This window comes from Lactuca sativa, chromosome 2 (assembly GCF_002870075.4).
Source record: "Lactuca sativa cultivar Salinas chromosome 2, Lsat_Salinas_v11, whole genome shotgun sequence".
NCBI lineage: Eukaryota > Viridiplantae > Streptophyta > Magnoliopsida > Asterales > Asteraceae > Lactuca > Lactuca sativa.
Window position 1 is genome coordinate 78412186 of NC_056624.2, and position 11324 is coordinate 78423509.

General features: G+C 38.1%; 1 long non-coding RNA gene across 2 annotated transcripts; it reads left to right on the forward strand.

The window, feature by feature from the left end:
- Positions 1-9526: 9526 nt before the first annotated feature.
- LOC111900909 (uncharacterized) lies at positions 9527-10675 on the forward strand. 2 transcript variants are annotated; one of them, XR_002853342.3, is made up of 3 exons: positions 9527-9883; positions 9965-10258; positions 10498-10675. It is a non-coding gene; the product is annotated as an uncharacterized LOC111900909 (long non-coding RNA). The 2 variants fall into 2 exon arrangements; XR_002853343.3 differs by having other exon boundaries at positions 9528-9883; positions 10513-10675.
- Positions 10676-11324: the final 649 nt, after the last annotated feature.

Consider the following 11324-nt stretch of genomic DNA (forward strand, 5'->3'; position numbering starts at 1 on the left):
TTTAAATTGGATAAGCATGATCATTACCACATTAAAAATAGGTTTATAAGTTCAAAAACATCTTAGGGTAATGATCCTAGTCCAATTCCAGCCAAAAAACTCGAAAAACCGCATTCTGGGGCACCAACTCATTGAGTGCAGAAGATGACTCGGCGAGTTGGATGAGTTTGTACTTGGACTCGGCGAGTCCACTGTCCAGAACAGTAGAAAATCGATTGTTAAAGCATTTTCAAGCAAGCAACATCAAGTATAATTGAAAACAAACCTGAATCTGATACCACTGAAGGTTTTGAGCATTCTAACACTCCTAAGGTGTACATGCAACCCTAAATACCTTGGATCTATGTTTTCTCTATTATACATGCAAACTTGAGCTTTCCAAGGTATTACCCTAACTAGCATACAAAACTTTGATACTTGGGTAATAAAACAAGTAATATGACATACCATTTGTTGTAGTTGGAAGGATTGGAGTATTTGGCCTTTAAGAACTTAGCACCAATAGAGTGGATGCCTCAAATGGAATCGCAACACACCATGGACAAAGAATGACATTTTTGAGAGAGAATCTTCATACACCAAAACCGTCCATATGAACTCCAAGAACATTGGTTATGATTTTAGCTATGGAGTAACATATTTATATGTGGAATTCCAAAGGTCATGGGTTAACCGTAATCCATACCCATAGGTTTATGATCCATGGTTCATGTGGCCCAACTCTTTATGTAACCATACATAAACTTAGTCCAACATGGATCATAAGCCCAACATATAAATATAACTAATTTGCACAATTAGTCCCCATTGATTAAATAGTTTCTTTTGATCACTAAATTAATTCCAAACTAATTCTTGATCAATACTAATTAAATCATATGATTTCATATTAATATATTAGAACTTATAATATGTTAATAAACCATAAATAATCTCTTCTCAAAAGTCTATCCTAACAAATTGTCCTGATGATATGCAACCCAAATGGACCATGCTACTCTCAGGTCAAGTACATATCTATTATAGTTATGGTCTTAGACATCTAATCCAACAACTCTAACGATCAAGTTAGCTTTATTTTTAGAGAGATTTAGGTAAAATTGTATAGGGAAGAAGATGATGCCTTTCCTTGGGCAGGAAGGGATCCTTTTATACTTGTTGCTAACAGAATGGGGTGACTCTCCCCATGTGGGAGTGAGACGTGACACTTTCCTACTGGGAGAAGTACGCTCACATTGTCTAACAACCAGGTGACGTCAGTTCTGGGCGTCATTAGGCTCTTTGTCATGACCTGATTGGTCATGAGAGAAGGAGAGGATCACGAGGAATATCCTTCCTGATGGGGGAAAGTGAGTTGTCATCATGGCGTTGGCCTGTTGAAGAGTCCAATTAATGGTTTGGTCTAGGCTTTCAGAGTATTTTATTTGGCATGAGTCTGTAATACAGTTTATGAGTTGTTTATTCGATTTTGGTCATTTTGTGTGTTCACGACCGTAAACAGAGTTTACAACCGTAAACAGAGTTTACGGCCGTAAACATGTTTACGGTCGCAAACACAGTTTGCGGTCTAGTCGAGTATAAATAGTGGAGGAGTAATTCTTTGGTTGGTTGTTGATGCCATAAAGATTACATAGTAGTCCATCAAGTTGTACCTGACGATTTATTGAATATAAATGTGTGCAAGCTCAGTTTCTTTTCATCTTGTTCTTGTTCTGTGATTGTTTGTTGCTTGATTGCTGGTAAAGATTCTTATTTGGACCTTACAATTGGTATCAGAGTAAAAACCGGTGTTAAAGCTTCATTCAATCGACTTTTGGGCTGTTTCAACCGATATTCTTATTGTTCGAGCCTGTTTTAAGTGTTTTCGTGGTCAAGGGAATTGAATCTACTGCAAAAAACGTGTTTCTGAAGGCTTTCTGGGAGTTTACTGCCAACTGTAAACTCTATTTACGGTTGTTAAATCAAGATCTTGAAGAACCGTAAACTCTAAATCTTCAAAAACCGTAAACCAATCTTCATTAACCGTAAACACATAAACCGGAAACGTCTAAACCGTAAACTGCTCATTCGTAAACACAGTTTACGGTCGTAAACAGCAAAACCGTAAACCAAGTTTCCGTAAACTCAGTTTACGGTCGTAAACCTCATCAACCATAAACACCTTTTTCAACTTAATTTGCTTATTTTGCTTCAATTTCAAATGGAATCTCAAAGTCAAAATCATTTCCATGAACTTGACACGGTCATGGGCACTACCACGCGTATTCCAAGATTAATGTCTGCGGATGGTTTCCCTGAGTGGAAGTATAGAATTGAAAAATACATCAAAATGAAGGACTTTAAGGTCTGGAGAAGCATTCTTAGAGGACCTGTTAGGATCACTGTTACAGTTGGAGGACAGGTAATTGACAAGGCTGTTGAAAACCACACTGATGAGGAGTTTGAGAATGTTGAGGAGCAGGAAAGGGCGTTAGCCACTTTAACCATGGCATTATCTCCCGATAGATCTATGGGAAGCCCTAATTGAAGTTTATGAGGGCAATGAAGATATGAAGGAGAGTCGGCAGGACATGTTGAGACAAAAGTTCAATATGTTCAACTACATTCCAGGAGAGATTCTTGAGGCTCAGCTACAACGGTTCACAACTCTCACAACTGACATGAACATATCGGGGATTTTCTTGACCAAGTCGGAAATCAACAAGAAGCTTCTGAATGCTCTTCCTAGATAATGGGATATGAATGTTGCTGTGATTAAGAAAACTAAGGTTTTAAATCGCCCCACTCTTGCTGAAATCATGGCGATCATCAAAGCTTGTGACATTGATGGCAAACAGAGAGAGATTAATCATGTGAACTCATACTCTACCGCAAATCTTGGAATCTCATCCAACAATGCTCTCTCATCAATCATGTCTTCTTCAGATCAAGCCTTTGCAGCTCAACAACCTCAGATTCAGACCTTCGCTGCTGCATCATCCATCCCTCACCATCAAAATCATCCATTTGTCACTCCACAAGTTGTACCTACTCCAAATGTGCCAGTTGTAGCCTCTTCCTCAAACTTTAAAGACTCTGATGAAAATCTGGCTCTAGCTACTGAGCTAGTTAACTGCTACAATGCTTTTGTACCTGGAGATCTTCCACCTCGGCTGTCATTTGCTGATTTGGATCAGATTCATCCTGAAGACGTAGAAGAGATGGACATTACATGGCAGATTGCTATGGCTGTTTTCAGGGCCAAGTAGTTTGCTAAGAAGACAGGGAAGAGCAACTGGGGCATGAATGCTGATAAGAAGGTAGGATTTAACAAGCGCATGCTGAGATGTTTTAACTGCCACGAGCCGGGTCATTTTGCTCGTGAATGTCCTAAGCCAGATCGTAGGATCAACAGCAAGAGGACAATGGTAGCTGTGGGAAACAACCGTGCAGGTGCTGCAGCTAATGGTGAGACTATTATGGTCGCTTAATCCTTTGACTGTGAGGACCAGATTCAGGCTTGGAATATCTCAGGTCCAGAAAATGCTCACCTAGCTCAGATTGATGATGCTACCTTGAAGAATGATGATGTTGATCCCGAAGCAGAGATGATAGAGTTGCAGCTTGCTCTAATGGTGTCTACTTCTTCCGAGCCCAAGAAAAGTAAGGTAAACCTACCATCTTGTTCTCATGCATGTAAAGAATATGTTAAAGTTCTTCGTGATGAAATCCAATTATTACGTAGAGAAGTAGAGGACCTTAGATATGAGGGCTACCAACTTAGGAAAGGATAAAAACCCCTTAAGGCCCAGTTAGAAACTAAAATAAAAGATTTCAGAAGGATTCAAACAGAATACAGTGAAAAATGTGAATTGTATGATTATGTTAAAAGACAAAATGATGAGCTAATTACTGAGCTTGATACATTAAAAAGAGAGTTTGATTCTGCAAACTTTGCTTTTCAAAAATTTGATGGATCAAGCGAGGTAGTTGCCACCATGATTGATCATTGCATGTAATTTAAACGAAATCAGTCTAAGGGTTTAGGATATGATCGTGTACCTCCTCCTTATAATCATACATATCAGTATCAACCCCAATCCAAGGATGAGATTGCCAACGAACCATTTATGGTTTATGGCAAGCCATCTGGTTTCGTTTCAGGCGGATTTATTAACGTTGAAAGTACTAACATTTCTACTTCCCCATGCAAGCCATCTGGTTTCCCATGCAAAAATTTAGGGGGAGAAATAAACAAAACCAAACAAAAATTGAAAAATTAAAAAAAAATCCAAAAACATTTTGCTTTTGTTTTATTTTTTTCGGAAAACATTCAAAAATCCAAAAACATTAAAAAATTCAGAAAAATCAAAAAAAATTGTTGCATAAAGTTTTGCTTGTTGATGAAGGACTGGGAAGTGATATGATCAAGTGATAACAAGCAATCTAAGTCTACGTAACGTACCCAAAGTTGAATCTATGCTCTGGGTTTGATGCATCGGTGGGCACAAAAGATTCTAAATGGACATGACTAGGCAGAGTTGAACTTAGGAAATTTATAGACTTGACAAATCTTGACCTAGTTAGATCCGTTTAACCTGACAATATGACGCTTGGATAGATTGAGCTGGGAGATATATATGGGAATCTACTCGTCACATTAAATGAACCCGTATCTGGAACCGTGGATTAACTTTTCCTCGATGTGCAGATTATGTCGTTAATTCCGGTATTGATGGGGCGACTTGTAAAGATGAATTAGGTCTGTAGAAAATTGTTTTCTCTCTCTATATGTCTGTTAGTCATATGTTGCCTCCTTTACGTGATTGGAAGAGATCCGACCTGGAATGCAACATATGCAAATCCATTTCTCTGCATATTATATCTATGAAATTCTTCTTATCTATTAGCCATATGTTGTCTCCATTAACAATCTGACCTGGTACACAACATATGCAACCTTCTACTTCTCAATCCCTCTAAAAACTATAATTGATAATAATCTAAATCTATTCTCTCTTAATGATTGTCTGCTCACCCGACGTAAGGAGTATTCTGGAAGTCTTTGATTACTGGGGCATATCAGGAAGCGGGAAACATGTTCCAATACAATTAAAAATTGAACACTCAAAGATTGTCTATAGATCGTTGCTCAATTTAGGTGGACAACAATATCCCTGGTCGTCGTCAGCTGAATGGTCCTTAAGATATAGTATCTAGGAACTTAGGATCACTTTGTCTTGTAACTAATAGCATGTCCTAAATCTGTCATAATTTTTCGTGTTTAAGTGGACCACAATACCAAAGATCGACCAGACAAAGACGTGAAGATGAACGGTACCGACAAGTGGATTAAGGCTGTCTAACAACTTTGATCCCAGAGTCACAAGATTTTGTCAGTAATGTTGAGATAAATTTTGTCTATGCTTATTCAAAATTTAAATTTCTCTTTTATTTTTATTTTTATTTTTAAGTTTATTTTTATTTTTATTTATTTTTATAATTGTCAAATATTTAATTTTTAAATATTTTAATTCTTAAATTTTTAGAAATTAGTTTATTTTTATTTTTATTTTTAGTTTTATGTTAATATTATTTTACTTTTATTTTTAATATCCTCTAAAAGTTTTATTTTTAAAATTTAATCGGGATTAGGACTGAGATTTTAACTGTGTGGGAGACAGGTAAAAGTTAAGGGAGTATAAAAGGAAGAGCTTACTGCTGTAAACCCTTTCCTCTCCCACTTCTCCCTTTTTTACAGTCGCAAGCTTCCTTTCTCTCTCTACTATCTTTCCTCGAAAAAAAATTTACAACTTTTTGCGAAATCGACTAGTCCACTTCGAAGGTATGCTAAAACCGATTGGGGATGTGCTACTTGTTCGTCGATTCGACTTAAACTGGAGGAGTAATCAGGGTTTTAAGATTTCGTCGGCGTTTACGGTTCTTGAAGGGTTTACGGTTTGGGGAGACTCATAAACCGTAAAATCCACTTTTGGTCTTACGACCGTAAACACCCCTTTTGGACTTACGACCGTAAACTCCCTTGGGTTTACGACCGTAAACTCAGTTTACGGTCAGTTGACCATTACCATTGGTTTACGGTCGTAAACCCAGTTTTGACCGTAAACTCAGTTTGACTTTTTTTGACCGTAAACTCCATGTTTGACTATGTTTGACCGTAAACTCAACTTAAAGCTTTAAATTGTTAAATACTTTGTTTTCTTACTTAGCATGTTTAGTGCAGATCAATGGCGAATCTTAAGTTTGCAGACATGCACAACCTGGCGATTGTGTTGGATGAACCTCCGGTTGCTCATGGAGACTTCAAATCAATGATCTACAGACTAAGAGAATGTTGCTTAGGTTGTGCCATTATTGTGAATCCTGTCATTTATCAGAACATTGTCCGGGAGTTCTGGCAGATGGCTAAGATGTCAAAAGTCAATGGAGAGATGACAATTGAAGCTGTGGTTAAAGGTTGCAAGATCAAAATCACGGAGCAGTACATCAGAGATACTCTGCTGGTCAATGATGAATCCAATTTTCTTACTGAAATTGGGATTGATGATGTACAACGGATTCTTGAGAAGATGGGATACGAGGGTAACTACCATCCCACAGTGAAAAAGCTCTTGCCTCCTTACTGGCAATTCCTGGCACACGTGTTCGTGAGCTGCATCTCAGGCAGGAGATCAGGAGCTGATGAAATCTCTCTCAGGAACACAGGGGCGATTGTCTCTTTGGCTGCTGGCATAAAATTCAACTTCTCAAAGTTTATTCTTGATGAGTTCTTGGTGAACATAAATGCCATAACCCGGGGAACCAGAGATGCATTTTTGCTATATCCGAGGTTTATTCAAGTGTTCATCGACAATCAATTCCTAGAGACGGTGAAGGATGGTGAAAAACTGGATATAAAATCCTTGGGTCCTCACACTGTTGGTCTTATTAAAAAAATTGGAAGGGCAAGGTCGTTTTTCTAGGATTACATCCTTTAGTGAAGTTCGGGAAATTTGCTGAGCTTGATGAATCTTCCGAGTCTCATGGAACATCTGATAAAGCATCATCTGAGCCCACTTCCTCTGAAAGGGTTGTTTCTGAAGATGTCATCACAATTTCAGATCATGCTGACGACGAAACTCCAGCTGCAAATGCCCAAGTCACTAAGGAACATGAATTACAGTCTATACAGTGGAAAGTGATCACACCACTACACAAGCCTCTCCTCCTCCAAGTAAAAGACGCAAATTTGACCCTAGACTGGAGACTCATAGTGTTACAGCTCCACGAACAACCACACCTGTCATAGTCTCAGCTGAACCCGTCAGTGAAGGTCCTAGTACCTTTTATGAAGCTGGTGGCTCTTCATTCCCAACGGGTTTCTCTCCTCCCAGGCCAGAGGATGATGCTGCCTTTGTTAAGCTAGCTAGGCTCTTGGCAGAAGAACAATTTTCTACGCCACCCCCACGCGACAAAGGAATTCTTATTGGGGTTGACAGCTCAGGAGAAGAGATTCCCTCACTTCTTGGACTCCAGAAACAGATCGACGCTCTGAATCAAAAGAATGTTGATCTTGATCAGAGAATTATTGAGCTGGATATCAAGGTCGCAGACCTTCAAACTGAAAACACAAAGATCAATATTCACGTGGCCAAACTTAATGAAGATAAAGTTCTAAAGACAAAGCAGATTACAGATCTTTAGACACATTTTGGCCTGTTGACCGCCAACTACTTCGATTTGAAGAAAAAGCTGGAAGATAAATTTGGCGACGAATTCAAGTCATCCGTTGACAAGCCACATATTTATCTTCCCAACCAAGATGCTCCCATTGCTCCTCAACCTACCAGAACCACCACCGTCGTGAACCGTTTTGAAAAGGAACCGGCTCAAGCTCCAAGTGCAGCAACATTAAAACGCGCAAAATTGGACAAGTCTACTGACAAAGGTAAATTGCTATTCAAAAGGAGCGCAGATCATAAGGCACCCTGGGATAAACCACAGATCACCATTACGAATCTGGGTGAGCATCGTTTCAGAGACTTCTATGGTGATAGGTCAGGAATCATCTCGTAGGGATTCCATGACACCATGAATATGTTTATGGTGAGGAGAAAGAGCAGCAATAATGACTATACAAAGATGCTCACGACTTTCATTCTTTTACTAAGATTGATCTTATTGAGCTGTCTAAAGCTCCTTTCTCAAATCCATCAAGCAATCCCAGGGCGAGTCAGTTCAAATCCTTTTTGGAAGATGAAGTGGCCAAGGGCTTCCCGTCAATGAAGACTGCAGAGTCTTTTGTCAGCCACTTCGGTCAGTGATGTGGCCTGCTACTGCTCAAATTAAGCAAGTTCCTGTTCCTCAAAATTATTCAGATGGTTCTCTCGCATCCATGCTATATTGGGTGTATGATGAATCCACAGATGCTGCTGTCATCAAGCTTAAGGAAGATTGCATCCGTCTGTATGAAAAAAGGGATTTGCTTCAATTTGGCAAGTGGGACATACATCGTCTCGCTGCTAATCGGATTGTGGTGGCTGAAGATCTCTTTGAGCCCGCTGCAAAAGAATACACTTCGATGGTGGCTGAAATTATAGAGAAGAAAATATGGAACAGAGCGATGGGAAAGTCCGATGTACTGGTAGTCGACAAGAGCTGAGTCCAAGCTAGCACCAAACCAATGGGGAGATTAAAGAGTCCAGTTAATGGTTTGCTCTAGGCTTTCAGTGTATTTTGTTTGGCATGAGTCTGTAATACAGTTTATGAGTTGTTTATTCGATTTTGGTCATTTTGCGTGTTCGCGACCGTAAACAGAATTTACGGTCGTAAACCCTGTTTATGGTCACAAACACAGTTTGCGGTCTAGTCGAGTATAATTAGTGGAGGAGTAGGTATTTTGTTGTTTGTTGATGCCATAAAGATTACAGAGCAGTCCATCGAGTTGTACCTGACGATTTATTGAATATAAACGTGTGCAAACTCGGTTTCTTTTCATCTTGTTATTGTTCTATGATTCTTTGTTGCTTGATTGCTGGTAAAGATCCTTATTTGGACCTTACACCTGTTCGGGCTAAGACTGAGACCCGATCAAGGCCCCGGCGAGATAACGTCCCGTCATTACTTTCCGTCAAATTTAACGTGGTCGCACACGGTAACGTTAACAATATATAAATTCAAAAATAATATTCATCTATACATCAACCATTACAAGATCAATAAAATTATATATATATATATATATATATATATATATATATATATATATATATATATATATATATATATATATATATTGAAATAAGACCACGCTTAGGAATAGTGAATTTCGTAGTTTTTGGGCGGATTCGGTCCTTTGTTTTTGGTAGTTTGTTATCTTCTGGATTTGTTGCTGACTATTTTTGTTTTGGGCAGTTTATGACATTTTTTCAGTTCTTGATAGACACGTGTTCGTCGCATCTTTTCTTCACCGTTTTTGTGCCCAATCACGTGTTCTTCTCCACCGCTTCTGCTTCATTCATGTCTTGTTGCTCGCAACACGGTGGCTTCCACCATTTCTTTTCCCCAATCATATTACTCCACCATATCTTCTCTAAACCGATTTGTGTCCCCTCTAACGTCTCACCCCTGATACTTCAAACCACCATCGATTTATCCACTTTAGTTCAACAGGGAAGCAACAAGAACCAAGAACGCATTCTGGCGTTGTTGGTGTTGGTGGTGCGACGACGTGGGTTGCTGGTGGCGGTGACGGGAGGCGTTGTGGTCTTCAGGTGTCGCAAATTGATTGCTTGGTGGCAGTTATGTTCCACCGCTATGAGTTCCGATCAATTTAGTCCAGGTAACGTCGCTCGCCACCATGGTCCAAGCCACCGTCGTTCTCCACCACCGATTATCCCTGCAGGTCAGTTGATGTCTCTGATTTTCCGTTTATTCTTCTTTCTTTCTCCCTCTCTTCTCTGATTCAATAAAATTGGGTAACCAGGTGATTCTCCCAGGAACACATGGTGTGCGAATATAGCTTCATCGCCTGATTTCCTTCTTATATTCCTTCACTGATCGAGCCTTGATTGCTTCGTCGATGACTACAACCCAGAAATCAGTTTCGTTATGTTCTATGCCTTTGTTAATGGCAAGAGTTGCGTCCGATGTTCCTCGAAAATCAGAAGAAAAAATTCAGATGCATATCCCCATATGCTCGAAAAGAAATAAATTCAGATTCATATCCCCATATGCTCGAAAATCAAAGGCATACATTCATATCGTCGAAAACAAGAAGGTATAAAGAAAGCTTTTGTAATTTCTAAATATTTTTTATTCTTTGTATCAAGGTATCAGAATCACTGGGTAATTAGGATTATTTGATGCTTTTGTTGTGAAATTCTACTTATTGACTTTTTCTTCTGTGTAATTTTTGTGAGTCGCAGGTAATATTGAATTGTGGAAATTGAAATATGTTCTACTTTTGTGATTGTTATGTAGTATCTCATTATTCTCTACTGATACTGTAAAATCCAGTGGAATTGTATACAGATACCAATTTGTTGGCATGAAATCCTGATGATATCATCGTTCTTTTTCAGAACGTCGATGAGCAAAATGATGAATGATGAAGCAACGGTATTTTTACGCATTGAGGCCCATATTTTCCAATATTACCCGTTTATTGGTCACTCTAATTCCATTTTATCAATATATATATATATATATATATATATATATATATATATATATATATATATATATATATATATATATATATAATCACTAATGAAACTATTTTGTTATGAATGTCCAGTATGTTCTTGCAAAAATCGATTTGAAATTATTTTGAGTCGATTTGTTAAAAGTTCAAAAATCATGAAGGTAATTGCTGATAAATTTAAGAATATTAATACGATTTTAACAAATGATGGCTATGTTGGATCACATTAACATATAAGCTTCATTTGATTGGTTTATGTTGTTTTAGAGAAAAAAAAATATATTCTATTTTTATTATCTTGATGAGAGGACTGATAAAAAGGAGGTTAGAATCACTAATACAATTATAATTTCTTGAAAAAAATATATTTTTATCATTTTTTGTATTTTTACATCATGCTCAAATGTGTAGCATGGTGCAAGTAGAAAGGATTTAGAGAAGACAGATTACCCAAGTGGTAGACATCCTAGGTTCCGCTACAAAACCGAGTTTCAAAGCTATGAACTCGAGGGTTTTTTTTTTCATTTTAACGAGTGTTGCGAGTTAAGTGATGCAACGAAATTTTTGCATGAGACATTTAAAATGAAATTCAGAGATAGTTATCAAACTTTGTTTATTTCCTTTGTAATTTTTGGATTGG